General features: G+C 35.8%; 1 protein-coding gene across 1 annotated transcript in view; it reads right to left on the bottom strand.

The window, feature by feature from the left end:
- Positions 1-4,277, bottom strand: part of LOC128547759 (forkhead box protein N3-like) — a 67,725-nt gene extending 63,448 nt beyond the window's left edge. The window contains exon 1 of the mRNA XM_053520909.1: positions 4,202-4,277. The gene's annotated coding sequence lies outside the window, so the exon portion shown is untranslated. The remainder of the gene's footprint in view (positions 1-4,201) is intronic.
- Positions 4,278-19,350: the final 15,073 nt, after the last annotated feature.

Here is a 19,350-nt window from a genome sequence, read left to right as displayed (position 1 = left end):
CCGAATGTGGAGTCAGTCAGAAAAAAGTGAATGATGTAATGTCCGTGGTTGTTAAAAATCTTACTGGAAAAACGCTGTCCAGATTGCCAAGTACAGGCGTTAAAAGTCGTCTTTTGTTGGAAGCCAAAAGGGTTGCAAATCAACAAGTAGCAAAGTCACTGCTAGAATCTGGTAAGACTTTTACTTTACACCAAGATGGAACATCAAAGTTTCATCGCCATTTTCAGTCATTTCAGCTAACAGACAGTGATGGAACACAGCTATCTCTTGGTCTTGTGGAAGTTGGTGCGGCTGATTCCAAAACATTATTTGATACTTTTACAAATTACATGTCTGATCTTGCTGAGTGTGTAACTTGCAGTGATAAACGAACTAACATTGCAAAAATAGTCACTTCCATAACTTCAACAATGTCTGATCAGGGTTCTGTGAATCATGTTTTCAATGAAAAGTTTAAAATCTTTAGAGAAGATCTTTTGCCACTGGTGTATAAAGATTGGGAATCATTCACAGATGAAGAGAAAGAAAGTTTTGGTTTGCTCTTTTCATTTTTCTGCAAAATGCATATTTTTGTAAATATGGCCAGTGAAACTGACAGGTGTTTAGATCAGTTTGAAAAAACTATTGTGTCTGAAGGCAGAAACCCATACGCTTTTTCTTTAAATGAGAGCGGCATTGCACGTCTTGTTCGTACGGTCAGCAAGGCATTTTCTGGACACGGCTGTGAAAAGTCTGGTGTAGGAGGACACTTTGAAACATACCTACAAGAAAAAGGTTTGAAAAATCTGCTTATAACTTTTAGAGGTCACCGTTTCAATCATTTGTATCATGCAGCAGCATGCACATTCTACCATTTGTCTGATATACGGGACTTCCTGGCTAAATGGGCTGACCCAAATGACCTCCTGAAAAGTATCGCATTTGATGTTCATGAATGTGTTTACATTGCGGGCATCAGGGCATTAGGGCTCATAGACAAAGTAGTGACAGGACCTTTTTGGAGGATCATAGAAACAGTCCCAAGTGCTCTTTCACTGAATACACATCTCCATCAACTGAAAATTCAGCTTGAAGCCTGGGCTAAAGATGCTTCCCCTGTATTGGCTGGAGAATGTGTGTTCAGTGAAGAAACTGTTAAGATTACAAGGGACTGTGTCTATGATTCACTGATAGCGCCCTCTGATGACCCGGTATTGGATACATACACCCAAATGGCACTGGAACTCTGTTTCGGAGGTATGTTATTAATTTTAGAGCGCCAGGCAAAAGACCAACTTCCTGGAGGTAGGTATTGGCATCTTTGTCCGGAAACAGTAGATAAATTGTCAGGTGTCCCAACTACAAATACTGTCTCGGAACGGGACTTTGCACAACTAGACATGCTTATGCGCTCTAAGCCTTCGGCTGCAACAACAACATATGAATCAATCATTATGTGGACAAATAACAAAACGTCCGACTGGCTTAATTCTTTGCCTGCCGATGAGCATAAACAAGTTGTAAATGAGGCCAGGGTACATGCTCCCTTAATGATGAAGCAACTGAAAGAAAAACAACAGCAGCTATTTAAAACCAAATTAGAACTCTTGAGACAGCGGCAGGCCAAAAAAGCAAAGCAAGAGGAAAAAGTGCATGAAAACAAAGTAAAATTAACACAAAAAGTAACACAGGTAGGTGGTGTATGGACAGAAATAGATCAATTGGAGCACTACAAGGAGCATGCAGGAAATGATGTTAAGTTCAAGGAAGCTTTAGTAGCCCAGCTCCAATTCAGAAAGGTAGTATTAGGTAGCAAAGGGCAGCGGCATCATTTCCAACAGCAACACAAAGGTAGGCAATATTCTCTTCCAGAAATAGAAAATAATTTAAGGGAAGTCATATCCCTTAACGCTGATGAAGAAACAACTCCACAGCCTGAGCAAACCCTGGTGTATAAAACTGCAGATGATGTTGAAAATGAAATTGTCCATGTTAAAAAATCATTAGGTAAAAAAATTGAAGAAAACCGTAATAAGGTACGTATCTCCCAGCAGAAGGAAATGTTGCCAAAATTTCTTGACGATCCACATAAATTGGTTGGTAAGAAAATCAAACACAAATGTCGTGACCCGGAATCTGGATCAGTAGAATGGTATGCTGGTAGTGTCATCGACATTAAAAAGATAAATGCAAATAGTAGCAAAACAGAGTATACTGTCAAATATGATGATGATTGTGATCAGTGGTTTTTTCCCTTATTAAAAGATATGCAAAATGGAGACCTGATAATAATGGACTGAATGAGATGCTAGATCACAGATGGGGCTAAGTTTTTCATTGATATGAATGTTCTTATTTTTGTGAAACTTGTTTTTTTGTAAACCTAAAAGATAGTTTTTGAATTGATGGGCATTAACCCTTACCTGCTAAGTTTCTATAATGAACTTGTCCAACTAATTTGGACAGTACCTTTAACTGTCAAAAGAGAATGTTTCCAAAAAGATACCGACTGAATAGCACACAGTGCAGATCATGATCAAACTGCACGGATGTGTAGGCTGATCATGATCTGCACTGGTCGCAAAGGCAGAACCAGTCTTGTCCAGCATTGTAAGGGTTAATAAGGGATTCTGTCCAACAATAGATAAGTTCCTTTTAGTACATAAATTTGTAGCTGTGGAAGTTGATACTATAACAAATTTATATACATGTAAACACTTGCCTAATGTCCATTTTTATTTAATTTGCATGTAAAAAATCACATTGAAAATGGTACTGTTGTGCCATTTATTTTGTAATGATTGCCATAGAAACAGAGATGAAGTATGTTCTGTTCAACACTTTTATTTTAAGCAAGCACTTCTTTCTGTTTTATACATTTTGTTTATACTGTGTCTGATACAGACTTATCGTTGGTAAATTCTTTAGGGAACTAGGAGTTTATAATATTAGAATATTTCAAATGGTTGCTATGGCAATCAAATATATGTAAATGAATGATATATTAAAGGCATGATACCTTTTTTTTTTAGTAAACATGCCACTATTAAAATGATGATCACACACATATATATATACATACGTGTTACTGGTTAAATGTATTTAATCAATGTGTCACGCTGTGGCAGTTGAGTATTCAGCGAAATGTGTGTGCATTCAAATGGTTACCATAGCAACATTGTTTTCAACAAAACCATACAATCAGTGGAGTATAATTGTATTTATTAACACTGAGGTCTTTAGAGGTCACATTTTGGGCAAAAGTGTCGCGAAACCACTAAATTACATAAAATTGCGATTTTTTGTTTCTTCAGAATGGTTGCTATGGTAACCATTAATATTAAAAAAAAACAAAAAAACTAGTTTTAACAAAATTATTACAAATGTAACTAGTAACTATAAAAGTTTATAGAAGTTTGACATTGTTTATATGGTATTTTTATTTATTTTACCCTTTTTTGCAATATGCCGATATACTTCATATATCTTGGCGGCCATTTTGAATCCAAGATGGCCGCCATTTTTCACAAATCGACATCTTTGGGCCATTCAGCCGGTTTCCTCAAAACACACGAGCCAGAAAAAGTATACTTTATATAGGCATATCTGTTCCATTTTAATGCTACAATGTAATAATATTTGAGTTACCAGTTATTTTGCCAGTTTTTGGTGCCATTCATATATGATATATACTATAGGGATTCAAACCTCAAAATGGGCCGAATGTTGCGAAACATAAAACCTTATAACTTTCCACAAAATTCACCTACAGTGATGATCTATACCTTGTTTTAAAGGTCAAAGTATATACTATCACATGAAACAGGTTTTAATACATTTCAAGCTATTTTTAAAATAAACTTGAACCTCCTACAAAGACCCAATCAATGACAGCCCTAGAATATACTAGACCTGCTTATACAAGCCAACTTACAAATTTGTATTTCGTGGATTTAAATTAAACAGTTCCTCTAAATTTTGATGACAGACATGTATATCTAAACGCTTACTCCGTTAAGTCAAGTTCTGCGTATTATTTTCGCGGGAAAAAGGATTATTTACTTATAATATAGACAGCTGGCTGCCTCAAGTTTATCACATCGTGATAAGTTTGCCAATCCGCCCAGCATGAATGACAAGTATTATTTTCCAATTAAATATTTCAGTTAATTGAAACAAAGCGATAAAGTTAATTTAAAGGCAAAGATAAGACAAAACATACCCTTTTTCGACAACAACGTGGGTTTACATATGTGGGTCATTACGAGAGCGGAAACGGTGTAAGGTCACGTGATAACGCTAAACCTCGTTTTCATGTAACTATGCGGTTCTGGAAGGGGTTTAGATAAATGAACTGGTGAACTAGGGTAGCTGGTGCACCGCGTCTAATTATTACTTTGAAAAAAAAACGGATCAATAACGCATGATCTCGGATTAAATGAAGCGGTTTGAAAAACAAACTTTTGGTGATTTTAGGTTAGAAAATTGCATTTTTCTGTTATTTAGATATTATTGTCAAGGACGGCATACAGCGCAAGATGTGCTCCGAACATTGCGGAATATTTGCTATTCGTTTTCCAGCAAATCTAAGCTTTGGAAAACCATGCAAAAATAGCACGTAAACAATGCCTTGACTCAGAAAATGCATTATTTCCAGTACGTTCTCTGATAAATGTACCAATACCAGTTTATATGAGTAAGAATGTGAATGGTACAACACGTACATACGGAAGTTGTTACTGATAAAAATTTGGGAGAACACAGAAGAAAAGGACCAATGCCATCTTATAGTTTACCTCCTACCCGGCTCACTAGACATATGCATTCCCTATCATTTCGGCAAATTCAAACACCCTGTCATTATTACAAGTTCTCCTTCTATCCGGCTACCATCATATTCTGGAATTCTTTGCCGGCTGACATTGCTCAGGCACCTACCCTGGACCAGTTAAGGCAAGGGGTAACCAAGCTGGGCCAGGACTTCTGAGTGACCAGACTGTTTTTAATCCTTTTACTGTACATTTCGCCTTTTTACTAGCACTATCAGCTTTGTCTCAAATTCTCACAAATACATTATGTATTACTTTATTTCTCCTGTACATTCCTGCTTTTAAACTCTTATGCACTGACGCGCACCTGCATAAAATACTCGCAAGGGTGTCATGCAGTATTTATAGATAGGGCCGTCAAAAACATTTATGTTTGTATGGATTAATTCATATGTGGCCTCTACAACAGTATGAATTCCGTGATTCAACTATCACTGATACATTCATGTAACATGTTGTTTTGTTGGGGGTTTTTTTGTCATAAATTTCCTGGAAGACCAATGTCAGACGATTTATGACCGAAGTGTGATCAGTAGCCTAACGCAAGAGCCAAAGGACCAGCGACTGCAAAATGCAGTAACACAGGAGCTTGTCCCATTTCAGATTAGTATGATTAATTTTAAAACTGACATAAAATGGATCATGTAATTTGGAGAGATTTTTCCTGAGATTAAAATTAAAATGCTGTGACTTGAACTTCTTTTGACACTAAAATGGAATTTTATTTCTCACAAAAACTCATCTATTAATGCGTTTCTACCAAAACGTCAAAAACATCCGCAATGAAATTTAAACACGCACAAATGCCCCAAAGGATTTCTCAAGTAAGTATTGGTCCGCCGTTAATTAAGAGACTATACTCAGATGGTTAGAACTCACCCTGGTGATTTTATCTCCTTAAGACAAGTATGTAAATTTTCCTTTTTCAAACTAAAAATAGGTTGATTTGAACTAAGGCAAACGCTTTTGGGTCCGCTACAACAATCACAAAACATTTCGCTACGAACTATACAGTATACTACAGTAGTAAAAACTGACAGTATTTAAATTGAAGAATTACGGACTTAGCAATTCTTTGCGAGTAATTCTCTCAAAATCACGGCCTCTAAACACTGACAATAATGACTGAAAAAGACAATTTTCTTGCTCAAACTCACCAAAACTGCTCCATTTGATCCGAGATCATGCCTTACTGATCCGGTTTTTCAAAGTAACGACTGAACGTGGTGCTACTGGAAAATAACTTGTGGTTTCTGACATGTGACCGAACCATCTTGTATATGTTAGAGGTCACTAAGACCTATATTAAAACATTCCGAAGAATAATGACTTCACAAAATTTGATTATTATAAATACAACATTGACTGATTGTCACTGTTTTACAATGAAAATTAAAGGTAGGTATAAACAACACAATCTACAAATAATTCCACGACCTTCCAGGTCTTAAAAGCGAAACAAACAGCCATAATCGACATTTTACAGCAAATTTTCCTCCGTCGTAAACGGCATTCTGTATTTTGACTCCTCGACGTGCTGGACAACATTAAAAAAATCCCTCTGCGGTAAAGTCTATCATACGTGTCCATACCCGGGTCACTTTGGAGGGCCAGAGCGTCGGTGTAGAAGACCGGACGGGTGGATTATCGTTTGACGTGTGAGGTAAAAATCGTCATATGAGCGCAAAAACTGGATAACTGACATTTTTTTCAAAAATCACTTTTTTGCATATTCTAGTCCAAAATGATGTCATACATATGTCCACCATTTATTTTTTCAAGTTTTTATTTAAAAAACCCTTTTTTCAGAAGTTTGCAAAAACCTGCTATCTACAAACTCGATTATAAAATGTTATATGTTTTACCTCATGTTTTCATGTATGCCATGAATTGAGAGAATAAAAGAGTTTGAGTTTGAGTTTTGAACTAAGTTTTAATAAGAGCAAAAACAGGCCAAGTGCACTTGGCTTGTTTTTGCACTCTAAAATATCATATAAATGCATTAATTTTAAATGCAAAAACAAGCTAAGTGCACTTAACTTGTTTTTGAGTCAATAATTGGTTTAAAAACAATATCACAGAGAGGCAAACAAAATAGTAAATTTGCATTTTATTATGATTTTAACATTAAGTGAGTTTGATCACCAATCTGTACTGCTTACTGATCTTAATTTGTTTTTTTAGCTCAAAATATTTTTGTTATACTTATGTTATTCAAACCTAACAAACGCTATAAAGATATTAATAAATTTAACCGTCACGTACATTCTGTATATTGAGTAATTTGCCTAAGTACAAATAAAATAGCTAAATGCAAGTCTCTTTGATTAAAGCATAGTACTAAAAATGTCTGATAAAGTTGACCAATGTATTTGAATAATAATTGCCATCCTAATACAAGGCCCTAGCAGTCTGATGGATAGAGAAAGGGTGAAGAAGCAAACTATCTTGTATAAACTAGAGGACAGTAGATCTGTTTTCTTCTCTCCTGTAATTCAGCTTAATATAATACTACTGGTATGAGATTTGCGAGTGTAACAAGCAGAATTTTCTAAAGAATTGCTCCGGGATCTGAATTCTATGCTTTAAAACATGTATTTTGACTGCAATTTTCAGGGGTGGGGGGAGGTGTAGGTTCAAGCCAAAGATGTACATCACATAAAGGTTTTGGGGTGGTCTAGAGTATAGTAACCCCTATCCACCTAAAGGTTTTAGGGTGGTCTGGGGTATAGTAACCCCTATTTATAGTCTGTAAATAAGGGTTACTATACCCAGGACCACCCTAAAACCTTTAAAATTATGTGATGTACCCCTTTAGTTCAAGCCCCACAGTGAGCAAATATTTTTTTCCTTATTTTCATTTTGTTTTCTTTTAAGTTTTTACTTCTTTCAAGACTTATTATTGATTAAAGGTTCAAATTAATATTTATTGTACTCTGAAATAGAAAGGGTAGAGTTAGACATCTTTTAAAATACTGAGTTAAATGCGGTAAAAGTTCTTTAGTTTACATATTGTGGAAGAAATGTAGGTAGGTTTTACTTCTGCCCCAAGGTTATTTTTGAACGTAGTGAGCAAAATTTAAAACAGACCCGCAGGATTCAACCTTAATTTTTCAATGTTGGAGTTAGAATTCTGTCTCATTAATTCCGTTTACTTAAGGCACCCTAGAAAAAAGATATATTGACAGTTTTATTTTGTGTTTTATAATTCTTTACCAATAGTTTGTTGTTTCTTTTCTTTTATTAAAATTAATTCTCTGCTAACATTTTGGATAGTGGCCATCACTTTGAAATTTGACTCTACTTGAGGAAAAATCATGAATTATATATATAAATTGTTTAAAAATTGCAACACAGTGCGAAACGTGGTCAACTTTAAGAATATACCAAGCAAATGCCATACTTTCAACATAACTATTAGGGGTCCAATACCTTAACGTCTTGAGTTCTGTTTTGTTCGACAGTGAGATGTTTTCAGCTATGGCCAGTTCTTGGTGACACAAAGTCAGTTAAGATTATTTTTCAACATATTTCCAGCGACAACAAATGACAGATGATGTAGTTCATAATTTACAGTTCTAAAGCTAATGAAATTTTACACAAAGTTTACAGTCAGTTCATCACAGTCTGAGATGAACTATGTGTTTTTTAAAGAGTTGAAATTATTAATACTGTTATTCACATTATTAAATTATTAAATTTTAGTCTGTGTGTTTGAAGGCTATTCTTAAAAAAAGGGGGAGGGGGGCCTCCGTGGCCGAGTGGTTAAGGTCGCTGACTTCAAATCACTTGCCCCTCATCGATGTGGGTTCGAGCCTCACTCGGGGCGTTGAATTCTTCATGTAAGGAAGCCATCCAGCTGGCTTACGGAAGGTCGGTGGTTCTACCCAGGTTTCCGCTCGTGATGAAATAATGCATGGAGGGGCACCTGGGGTCTTCCTCCACCATTAAAGCTGAAAAGTCGCCACTTGAACTATCAAGTGTCGGTGCGACGTTAAATCCAACAACAATATTCTAAATAAAAGCTGTCCTTGCCAAAGCTTGACTATTCGAATTGTGGAATATTACCATAAATGTTAAAATATCTATAGAGTTTCAATCCAGTATCTGCCTTAGTTAAATTGAATGCAAAACTGTAATCAGGATATTCTCTACTCCAAAAGGGGCCATAATTTGGCAAAAATTCATGTGAGAGTTATGGGACTTGTGCTTTCACCTAGATTTATTAGCCTGAAGCACAAGTGAGGCTTCAATTTAATATCTACATTAGTTTTGGAGATAGGAACTTGCATGCAAAATTTTAACAAGGTATTTGTAGTACAAAAGGGGACATAGTTTTAGTCAAAATGCATCTCAGGTTTATGGGTCTTGATGCTATTACCTAGTTTAATAACCCTGAAGACACAAAAGAAGTTTCAAATCAATTTATGCATTAGTTTTGGAGAAAGTTACTTGTACCAAAACTTTATAACAGTAAACAGGATTTATTTTCAAAGTCCAAAAGAGGGCATAATTGGCAAAATGCATGTCAGAGTTATGGGAGTTGATACAGTGGGGTTGATATTTTGAGGTACAAAAAGGAAAAAAATATGCCTTAAGATAATAGCTATATGTACTTGCATGAGGCATAATACGTCTTATATTACATTTTATTTTGAGAAAATGTTGCATTATTTCTGTATGGGGAGAGGGGCATAAAATTTTGCAATTTCAACACTGATTATGGTTGTTGATTACTTTTGTTTAAGTTATGTATTGTCATCAAAACTTGGAAAAAAATGTATTTTATGTAGAAATCTTTAATCTTTATTGGGGTACAAGATCTTTGTTGGAAGTACTGCGGATGGTTCTGAAATAAACAGCCAACTGCTGAATTCTAGTGAGCTTTTAGGATGCAATCACCAGTATGGTCTTATAAATAAGAAGAAAATATACCTGTATATACAATAGTCAAAAAAGGGTATACTCCCTTCTCCCCACGACTCCCTGCACATAAGTTTGCAGTATAGGGTACTGTTCATATACTGAAATTACCAGTACAACATATTGCAGTCACAATTACACTACACAGAATCAATCTCATCTTTACTAGTGTACAATGTTTAAATGAAATGCTGCCAAGAAAAGTGTTTAATGCTATGAAATTACATAATAATCATACTAACCTTATTATGTAATTATAAAATATTAAATCTAATGAGTTTCAAAACAAAAGATATGGCTTTCGGAGTAACAAATTTTTCTTTTTTTTCAATCTGACATGGAACATTGCAGTTGATATCGTACTTGCGACCACCTCTATTAAGCAATTTTATTTTTATTAAACGACTGGTCAAAATCCACACGGAACATTTTCAGTACATAAATACATTCCATTAAACAGCATTTTTATTAAGCAAGTCTCAACCACATTACTGTAGTCCTGACAGGTAAAATAAAACATTTGCATGTTGATTATGAATTATTTAGGAAAAGACAATTACCATCATTCTATTTAACAACTTTTTTGTTGGAGAGTGAATTGTGCTATACTTTAAATTATTGGAGGAATATAATTATCTATCTATATTATGTTGCAAAGGGGTCCAGCACATCAGTGGATTGAGTTTTGTGACTTGTTTTTGTGTCCTAGAGCGCTGAGCCATATTATATTCTAGGGAGTAGTCATATTAGTATGTTTTTTATACCCTCTAGGACACAAAAATAAGTCACATAACTCAATCCACTCATTGTGTCGGACCCCTTTGTTATATTGCATTAGACTGTTAATTAAGATTATTGAGATTATGAAGTTATCAATTTCAGTCACTGGCTTGCACTATGTTTCTACATTTTAAAGTCATTAATATAAATAATTATAATAATTACCAGTAACACCAGTTGTAACTGAATGTAGTAAAGTTAAACATATCCCGCTATACAACATAGTATCTTTAATCATGCAGATCCTCTTTAAACATGCTAGTTATGAGTGTGAGTCAACTTTGAAACCTATTGTTCTTGTTATCTTAGCATATACAAAGCTTTATTTTGAGTTTGGTTGTGCAAATATGCATTAGGAAGTGCACATAGCTACTTTTTGCACACACAAAAATGATGCAAAAGCCAGTTATGAGCATTTAACCTGTTTTTTCACAAAACAATTTCGGAACAAAATCAACCTATATGCATATTTAACAAAAAACTCTTTTAAAGTAATGATTTTATAAAAAAATGCATCTAAGGTATAAATTCATGTATTTTACTGTTGGAAAATTATACACATATAAAAGAAGCTCAAGTTAAAGTACGAGTTATTAGTTTTTTGGCTCTCCTGAAAAATTATGAAAATGTCAGTTATCCAGTTTTTGCGCTCACATGACGAAATGTTCAAAGTTTATTGTAAACACTTTGAATACAAATTTCGTATCATTTTCAAAAAGCGTCCAATTTAAACAAATTTTGGTATTGGAAATTATTTGAATATATTATTACGTATTATGTAAAACCAAGTAGTTGTTTAACGAAACTCCGTATATCTGCACATAAGTTACGTATAGCGTCTGCCAGGTACGGCAGGGACAGGTTATGTTTGTCGGAAAATAGCCCCTGAGCTAATGTTGACTTGTTATATTGTATCAAAATAAAGATTCTTGTATCCAGTTGTATCTTGTATCTTGTTAGAATGACACGAACGGTTCGTGTCGTTCTAACAAGATACAAGATACTCACGCATTTGTCAGCTATGTGATCTTAATGAGGTTGAAGATGAATTTCATTTTGTTCTTAGATGTAGAGTTTATAAAGAATTACGTACAAAGTTCATTAAGCGTTATTTCTATACTCATACAAGTATGTATAAATTCTTAGAATTGCTACAATCAAGTTATAAATCTACTCTAGTTAATAACAAGAGAACGAATTATTGCAAGGAATTTAAACGAGTGTCTTGGAAATGCATGTGCGTTTGTTTGTGTTAACATTAATTATATAACATATACTGCCATTCAGTTGATCACATGTAGTATACAACATATACTTCTGGAATTCGTAAATGCAGATTATTTCTGTGCATTAATTTCTGTATACTAGTTCAAGATTGGCATCGTTTCTATTGTGATGTCGTTGCAATATTCTTGTAACATCCAAATTGTTAAAACCAGATCTGTTCATTCTCTGCAGATACTTAAGTCATTTTGCCTATCACGTATATTGTATTATATGTATAGTATCATGTTGTATTAAGATACATGTATTGTATACGTTTATAAAATATATGTTCTGTTCTAATTTAAACAGCTGAATTCTTCTTTATTTCGCAAAGATAGCGATCAGGACTAATTGTGTTTGGGCATTTACACGTAAGCTAGAATATCTTAATGGGAAGCCAAAATGAAAAAAATAAGCTCAAAGAACTAACATTAATGATGATTACTACTCGGCGTTATTGATTTTGTTACTGTGTCACTCGGCGTGAGGAACACCAGGTAAGAGTGTGTGTTACAACCACATTTGTAATAAAAACCAGATTTGTAATAATTATAACATTTCTCGTTTCTATTACAAAAGTGGTTGCAAAGGTTCAACCACATTTGTAATAAACAGATTTGTAATAAAAATCGCAAACTTTTTTTTTCGGGAGATGTGTTTTCCCACGTGATATTCAAGTTTATGCATGCGTTATTAAGCACGTGCAGGTCGAATTAAACTGTCCTGTGTCATTTAAGAACTCCGAATGTTTTACCTGAAATCCTTGTTCATGGACCTATTTTACTTTAAGAAAATTATTACATTTCTCGTTTTTATTACAAAAGTGGTTGCAAAGGGTCAGCCACATTTGTAATAACCAGATTTGTAATAAAAATCGCAAACGGTTTTTTCGGGATATATGTTTTCCCACGTGATATTCAAGCTTATGCATGAGTTATTAAGCACGTGCAGGTCGAATAGAACTCTCCTGGATCATTTAAGAACTCCAAATGTTTTACGTTAAATCCTAGTTCATGGACATATGTTACTTTAAAAAAATTATTACATTTCTCGTTTTTATTACAAAAGTGGTTGCAAAGGTTCAACCACATTTGTAATAACCAGATTTGTAATAAAAATCGCAAACTTTTTTTTTCGGGAGATATGTTTTCCCACGTGATATTCAAGCTTATGCATGCCTTATTAAGCACGTGCAGGTTGAATTGAACTCTCTTGGGTCATTTAAGAATTCGAAATGTAAAACTTGAAATCTCTGTATAAATATTTGTCCTAAGATACTGAACTGGCATTTTCAAAGGTTCTAGCTTGATAGAAGATGTCGGAAAATAGTTATGAATCTATTCCAGAAATTCTTACGTATATTTATCTTTTCAAACAAATTTTACTTGCCAAAAGGCCTGTAAACAAAATCCATTTCATATCAGCAGATTTTAGTAAATTCTTTATGTAAGCTAATTCGTAGCTATATATCACACATGCGCAAAATAATTTCTGTAGGGATTAATTCCTCAAAATTTCATAAATACCATCTACTTTTAATTCTAAATGACCCTAATCCCGTTGTAAACAGTTGTCGTCTTGGGGTATTCAAGATCATCTTTAGTGAAAGGTCGTTTTTGCATTAAGCCTATACTCTTACAGCTTACCTGACACATGGACAAAGACACGAACACCAATGGCAAATATTGGATTTCAGCAGAATCATTTGATATAGGAAATAATCAAATAACAAGCTTATTAAGATTTAGCTAAATTTATTAGGTCTATATCCTTTAGACCCTTTAAAGACACATGATCACAAATAACGCAAAAATACACAACAAGTATCGTAGTACCGTAAGCAGGCATGAAATAAGGTACAATGCTAAAAAATCAGGGTAACAACATAGCTTTTAGTATCAGTCATGTCAGTGTCTTTGACTCTAATGACCCCCAACACCTAACGTCTTCCACGATTCACATGCTGAGTCAAAGCAGGCGACAGATACAAATAGTTACAGACACACATACACACGAACATTTACACACACGCACACGAACGCGCACACGCACACGCACAACCTGGCAGGCAGAAATATACATAAGAGCTTAACAATACTTTTATATGTAACAAAATCTAACTTAAAATGTGGCATAAATATGTAAAAAGAAAAAAAACTCATAACAGAGTTGTGGGGGAAATCATTACTAGTGTAAAGTGTTATAGTAGAGATCCATTTTCAGTTTCCAGTCAATACCTTTGAAAGTTACTGATAAACTGAACTTTATATAAAACTGTACTATAAAGGTTCTCGGTGCAAAAGAAGCATAACTCTCTCTTCTATTAGGGGTTATGGAGATGTTTCTACTAGTGTAATCTTTGATATTAAAGAAATATTTTAAGTTTCAAATCAATAACTTTCACAGTAACAGAGATAATGCCATAAACAATAACTTTAATCTAAAAATTCTAAGTTAAAAGGGACATAACTGCGGCCTTGACCTTTGAACTAGTGACCTCATTCTCAGTTATGAACATCTAGGCTACCGGGGATCATTGCGGCCAAGTTTGATTAAAATCCACCAAGTAGTTTCAGAGGAGATGCCATAACAAAATGTTTTCCAATTTCCAGTTGATGGTCTCTGTTACCTTGACATTTGGCTTAGTGTCATTATTCTCACAAAAGACGAACTATAGTACGAGCCGTTCATTATGGCAAAGTGTGATTGAAATCCACCCAGTACTTTCAGACGAGATGCAATGACAACATTTTGCCGAAAACTCAATTTATGAAATTTTGAGGAATTAATCCCTACAGAAATTATTTTGCGCATGTGTGATATATAGCTACGAATTAGCTTACATAAAGAATTTACTAAAATCTGCTGACATGAAATGGCTTTTGTTTACAGGCCTTTTGGCAAGTAAAATTTGTTTGAAAAGATAAATATACGTAAGAATTTCTGGAATAGATTCATAACTATTTTCCGACATCTTCTATCAAGCTTGAACCTTTAAAAATGCCAGTTCAGTGTCCTAGGACAAATATTTATACAGAGATTTCAAGTAATACATTTGGAATTCTTAAATGACCCAAGAGAGTTCAATTCAATCTGCACGTGCTTAATAACGCATGCATAAGCTTGAATATCAAGTGGGAAAACACATCTCCGGAAAAGTTAGGTTTGCGATTTTTATTACAAATCTGGTTATTACAAATGTGGCTGAACCTTTGCAACCACTTTTGTTATAAAAACGAGAAATGTAATAATTTTTTAAAGTAACATAATTATGTCCATGAACAAGGATTTCAGGTAAAACATTTGGAGTTCTAAAATGACCCAGTAGAATTCAATTCGACCTGCACGTGCTTAATAACGCATGCATAAGCTTGAATATCACGTGGGAAAACACATCTCCCGAAAAAAGAGTTTGCGATTTTTATTATAAATCTGGTTATTACAAATGTGGCTGAACCTTTGCAATCACTTTTGTAATAAAAACGAGAAATGTAATAATTTTTTAAAGTAACATATGTCCATGAAAAAGGATTTAACGTAAAACATTTGGAGTTCTTATATGACACAGGAGAGTTCTATTCGACCTGCACGTGCTTAATAACTCATGCATAAGCTTGAATATCACGTTGGAAAACACATCTCCCGAAAAAAAAAGTTTGCGATTTTTATTACAAATCTGGTTATTACAAATGTGGTTGAACCTTTGCAACCACTTTTGTAATAAAAACGAAAAATGTTATAATTTTTTAAAGTAAAATATGTCCATGAACAAGGATTTAACGTAAAACATTTGGAGTTCTTAAATGACCCAGGAGAGTTCTATTCGACCTGCATGTGCTTAATAACTCATGCATAAGCTTGAATATCACGTGGGAAAACATATATCCCGAAAAAAAAACGTTCGCGATTTTTATTACAAATCTGGTTGAACCTTTGCAACCACTTTTGTAATAAAAACTAGAAATGTAATAATTTTTTAAAGTAACATATGTCCATGAACAAGGATTTCAGGTTAAACATTCGGAGTTCTTTAATGACCCAGGACAGTTTAATTCGACCTGCACGTGCTTAATAACGCATGCATAAGCTTGAATATCACGTGGGAAAACACATCTCCCGAAAAAAAAAGTTTGCGATTTTTATTACAAATCTGGTCATTACAAATGTGGTTGAACCTTTGCAACCACTTTTGTAATAAAAACGAGAAATGTTATAATTATTACAAATCTGGTTTTTATTACAAATGTGGTTGTAACAAGGGTGTGATTAATCACAATTTCATCGACATCCAATTGGCTAATTTCTTTCACCCCCTGACGCTTGGTGCATATGGCTAGGGGCACACATTTCATATGCCATTCTGTCGAACTGATGTCCAGAAATACACCTACTTTCACCCGGCAATCGGACTGTGGAACCAGCTGCCACAGCACTAAATCACAGCTTACTGCATGGCGGCCTTCAAGATGGCTCACATCGTTGTGCCATAGCTTCTTGGAGATATGCTGTTTTATCATTTTTAATCTGAACACTCGTATGCCACATGACACTTTTATATATACATTTTATACAATGTTTCATGGAATTACACTCTGTGCATCATTGAAGATTCCATGTGCACCGCCGTATGAATACATCTGCGACTGACAGAAATGATCTCCTTAGCCAGTATCAACATGGCTTCAGGTCAAAGCATAGCTGTGAAGCACAACTTATAAGCTTCAAACAAGAGGTATTTGACAATCTTGAGAATGGCCAACAGACTGACGTCATCGTCATGGACTCCAGTAAAGCCTTTGACAAGGTTGACCACCATAAATTGATTCATAAGCTCCATACCATGGGAGTACACCCATTAGCATCCCAGTGGATCAAGTAATTTCTCAAGGACCGTTCCCAAAGAGTAGCTGTGGATGGCTTCACCTCAGATGAACGTCTTGTTCTTTCCGGGGTTCAAAAAGGATCAATCATTGGCCCTTGTCTCTTTCTAGCCTACATAAATGACCTCCAAAGTCCATCAAAAGTAAATCACGACTTTCTGCAGATTACACTATTGTCTATCTGACGGTTAAATCCTCCCTTGATTCTCAATCCCTACAAAATGATCTTCATTCCCTAGAAGCCTGGGAAAAGTACTGGTCAATGGAGTTCAATCAAGATAAGTGACATGAGGCGTTGAGGATTACTCGAAAGAAAAAACCTATCATCTACAATTATACACTCTATGATATATCACTAAAAACTACAGAAGCTGCCAAATACCTGTGCGTTACACTAAGTAAAGATCTCAGCTGATCAAAACACATTGATAACATCACATCGAAAGCAAATAATTCACTTAGATTCATCTAAAGAAAAGTCAAAACAAACAACAGAAAAGTAAAAGAAACAGCTTACAAGACCTATGTCCGCCCACAGCTTGAATACTGTTCCACTATATAGCACCCTTGGCAAAAATCCCTCACATACAAAATTGAACGAGTACAACGATCTGCAGCTCGATACGTATGTAACAACTATGGTCAAACAAGCAGTGTCACCCAAATGCTTAATGATCTCAACTGGCAATCCCTTGAACAATGCCGCATTAAAAATTCCCTTATTATATTTTTTAAAATAAGGTATGTAGTCTTATTGCAGTTGACCATAACCACCTCACACCTACAAGGAACCTAAACTACTTGATCCCACAATCTCACACGCAATACCATCAAACTCCTTTTTTCCAGGAACAGTTCGTTCCTGGAAACGGCATCAGGGGTACAGTACTTGACTGGATTCAGAGCTTCTTAAGTGACAGGAGTCAGCAGGTCCTTGTTGAAGGGCATATGTCAGGATCCGCCCCAGTCACCTCAGGCGTGCCACAAGGATCAGTCCTTGGCCCTCTACTCTTCTTGATGTATATCAATGACCTCCCTAACAGAGTGAGCTCCACTTCTCGTCTCTTTGCTGACGACACCCTCCTCTATAGACTAATCAGGTCTACCGAAGACTCTACCAAGCTGCAGGAAGACCTTGATAGACTACAACAGTGGGAACAGGACTGGTTGATGTCTTTCAACTCTACTAAATGCGAGGTCCTTCACATTACCAAGAAACAAATCCAGTAAAGTCCTCATACAGAATCCATGGACACAATCTCGCCACGGCCAAGACAGGCAGATATCTCGGGGTGACCCTTGCAGATGCCCTATCATGGAAACCACACATTGACGCCACCACCAATAAGGCAAACAACAGCTTGGCATTCCTCAGGAGGAACTTATCCAGCTGTCCACCAGAGACCAAAGAACAAGCTTACAAGTCCTTGGTAAGACCAACTCTGGAGTATGCGTCGTCAGTGTGGGACCCCTACACACAGGTTTGCGTCCAGCAACTAGAGGCAGTCCAACGCAGAGCGGCAAGATTCGTCACAGGTGATTATCGCACGACAAGCAGCACTTCCCAGATGATCTTGGACCTAGGTTGGCAGTCCCTCCAACAACGTAGGGCCCATGCAAAACTAGTCATGATGTACCGCGTCATCCACTGCCTCGTAGACATCCCTGCATCCCCGTTCCTCCGCACCGCAACTGTTGCGACGAGAGGCCACGCGGTGGGCTACATCATCCCATACTGCAGAACAGACTACCTTCGTCACTCTTTCTTCCCTTCCACTACACGCCTGTGGAACCAGCTACCAATGCACATCGCAACAGCACCCAGTCTGGAGGCATTCAAGGGAGGGTTGGCGCACATGTAAATAACACTGAATATGTACAAAGTTTTATTGGTTTTTTTTTAATCTGCACCATTTGCGCCTCACCATGACCTTGTACAGTCACATTGTACATCAATGCTCCAGAGAGAGTAATGTACAAAAACGGAAGAAGAAAAAGATGGTCTCCCCCTACATATACAGTCCAGCCCCAGTTTGATTCTATTCACTGAGAGGCTGGCAACTGTAACTTTCTAATCTATATCTATGTTTTTATCTTAATAATTGTAGTTGTTTTTAACTTTGCACCTAATGAGCTTGCTCACAGTACACAACTTAGATGTAGATGCAGATGAATGTATCTTATCCTAGCTAGTACTTTAAATAACATGTGTAAATTTTGAGTTCTGCTCAACCCGTGGCTAGAGGGCGTGGAAGGTAGCTTGCATCCCCACTTCCGTCCATGAACAGGCTCAATTAAACCGAGCCTGCAACATTTTCGTTTATGTCGTGTTGGACGACCTGTCGTTTTCCACTTTTTTTAAAAATTTTATTTCAGTGTCCCAGCGATGGGTTTTGTACAGTAGATCAGTCTGCAACATTCTAATCTTTATCTCTGTTTTAAAGATAGTGATTTTTATAACTGAGAGTCCTTTAACATTGTACTAGCTTCTTTTTTCACTGCCTCCCACACTATTCAATTAATTACTATCAGGTATTTCGTTTAGAGGCCTAACTAAACTAAAGGAACCAGCGTGGGAGCCATCTGGTCTAGTCGCGTAATGGCTGCCAGGTATTTGAACACTATTTTTTCACTTGGCATGGCAACAGAGGTCTAAATTGAGGCTAGTTTTTGTTCAAATTTCATTGTGGATG

The sequence above is a fragment of the Mercenaria mercenaria genome, chromosome 1 (genome assembly GCF_021730395.1).
Source record: "Mercenaria mercenaria strain notata chromosome 1, MADL_Memer_1, whole genome shotgun sequence".
NCBI classification, from domain to species: domain Eukaryota; kingdom Metazoa; phylum Mollusca; class Bivalvia; order Venerida; family Veneridae; genus Mercenaria; species Mercenaria mercenaria.
This window is presented reverse-complemented; position numbering and strand designations above follow the sequence as displayed.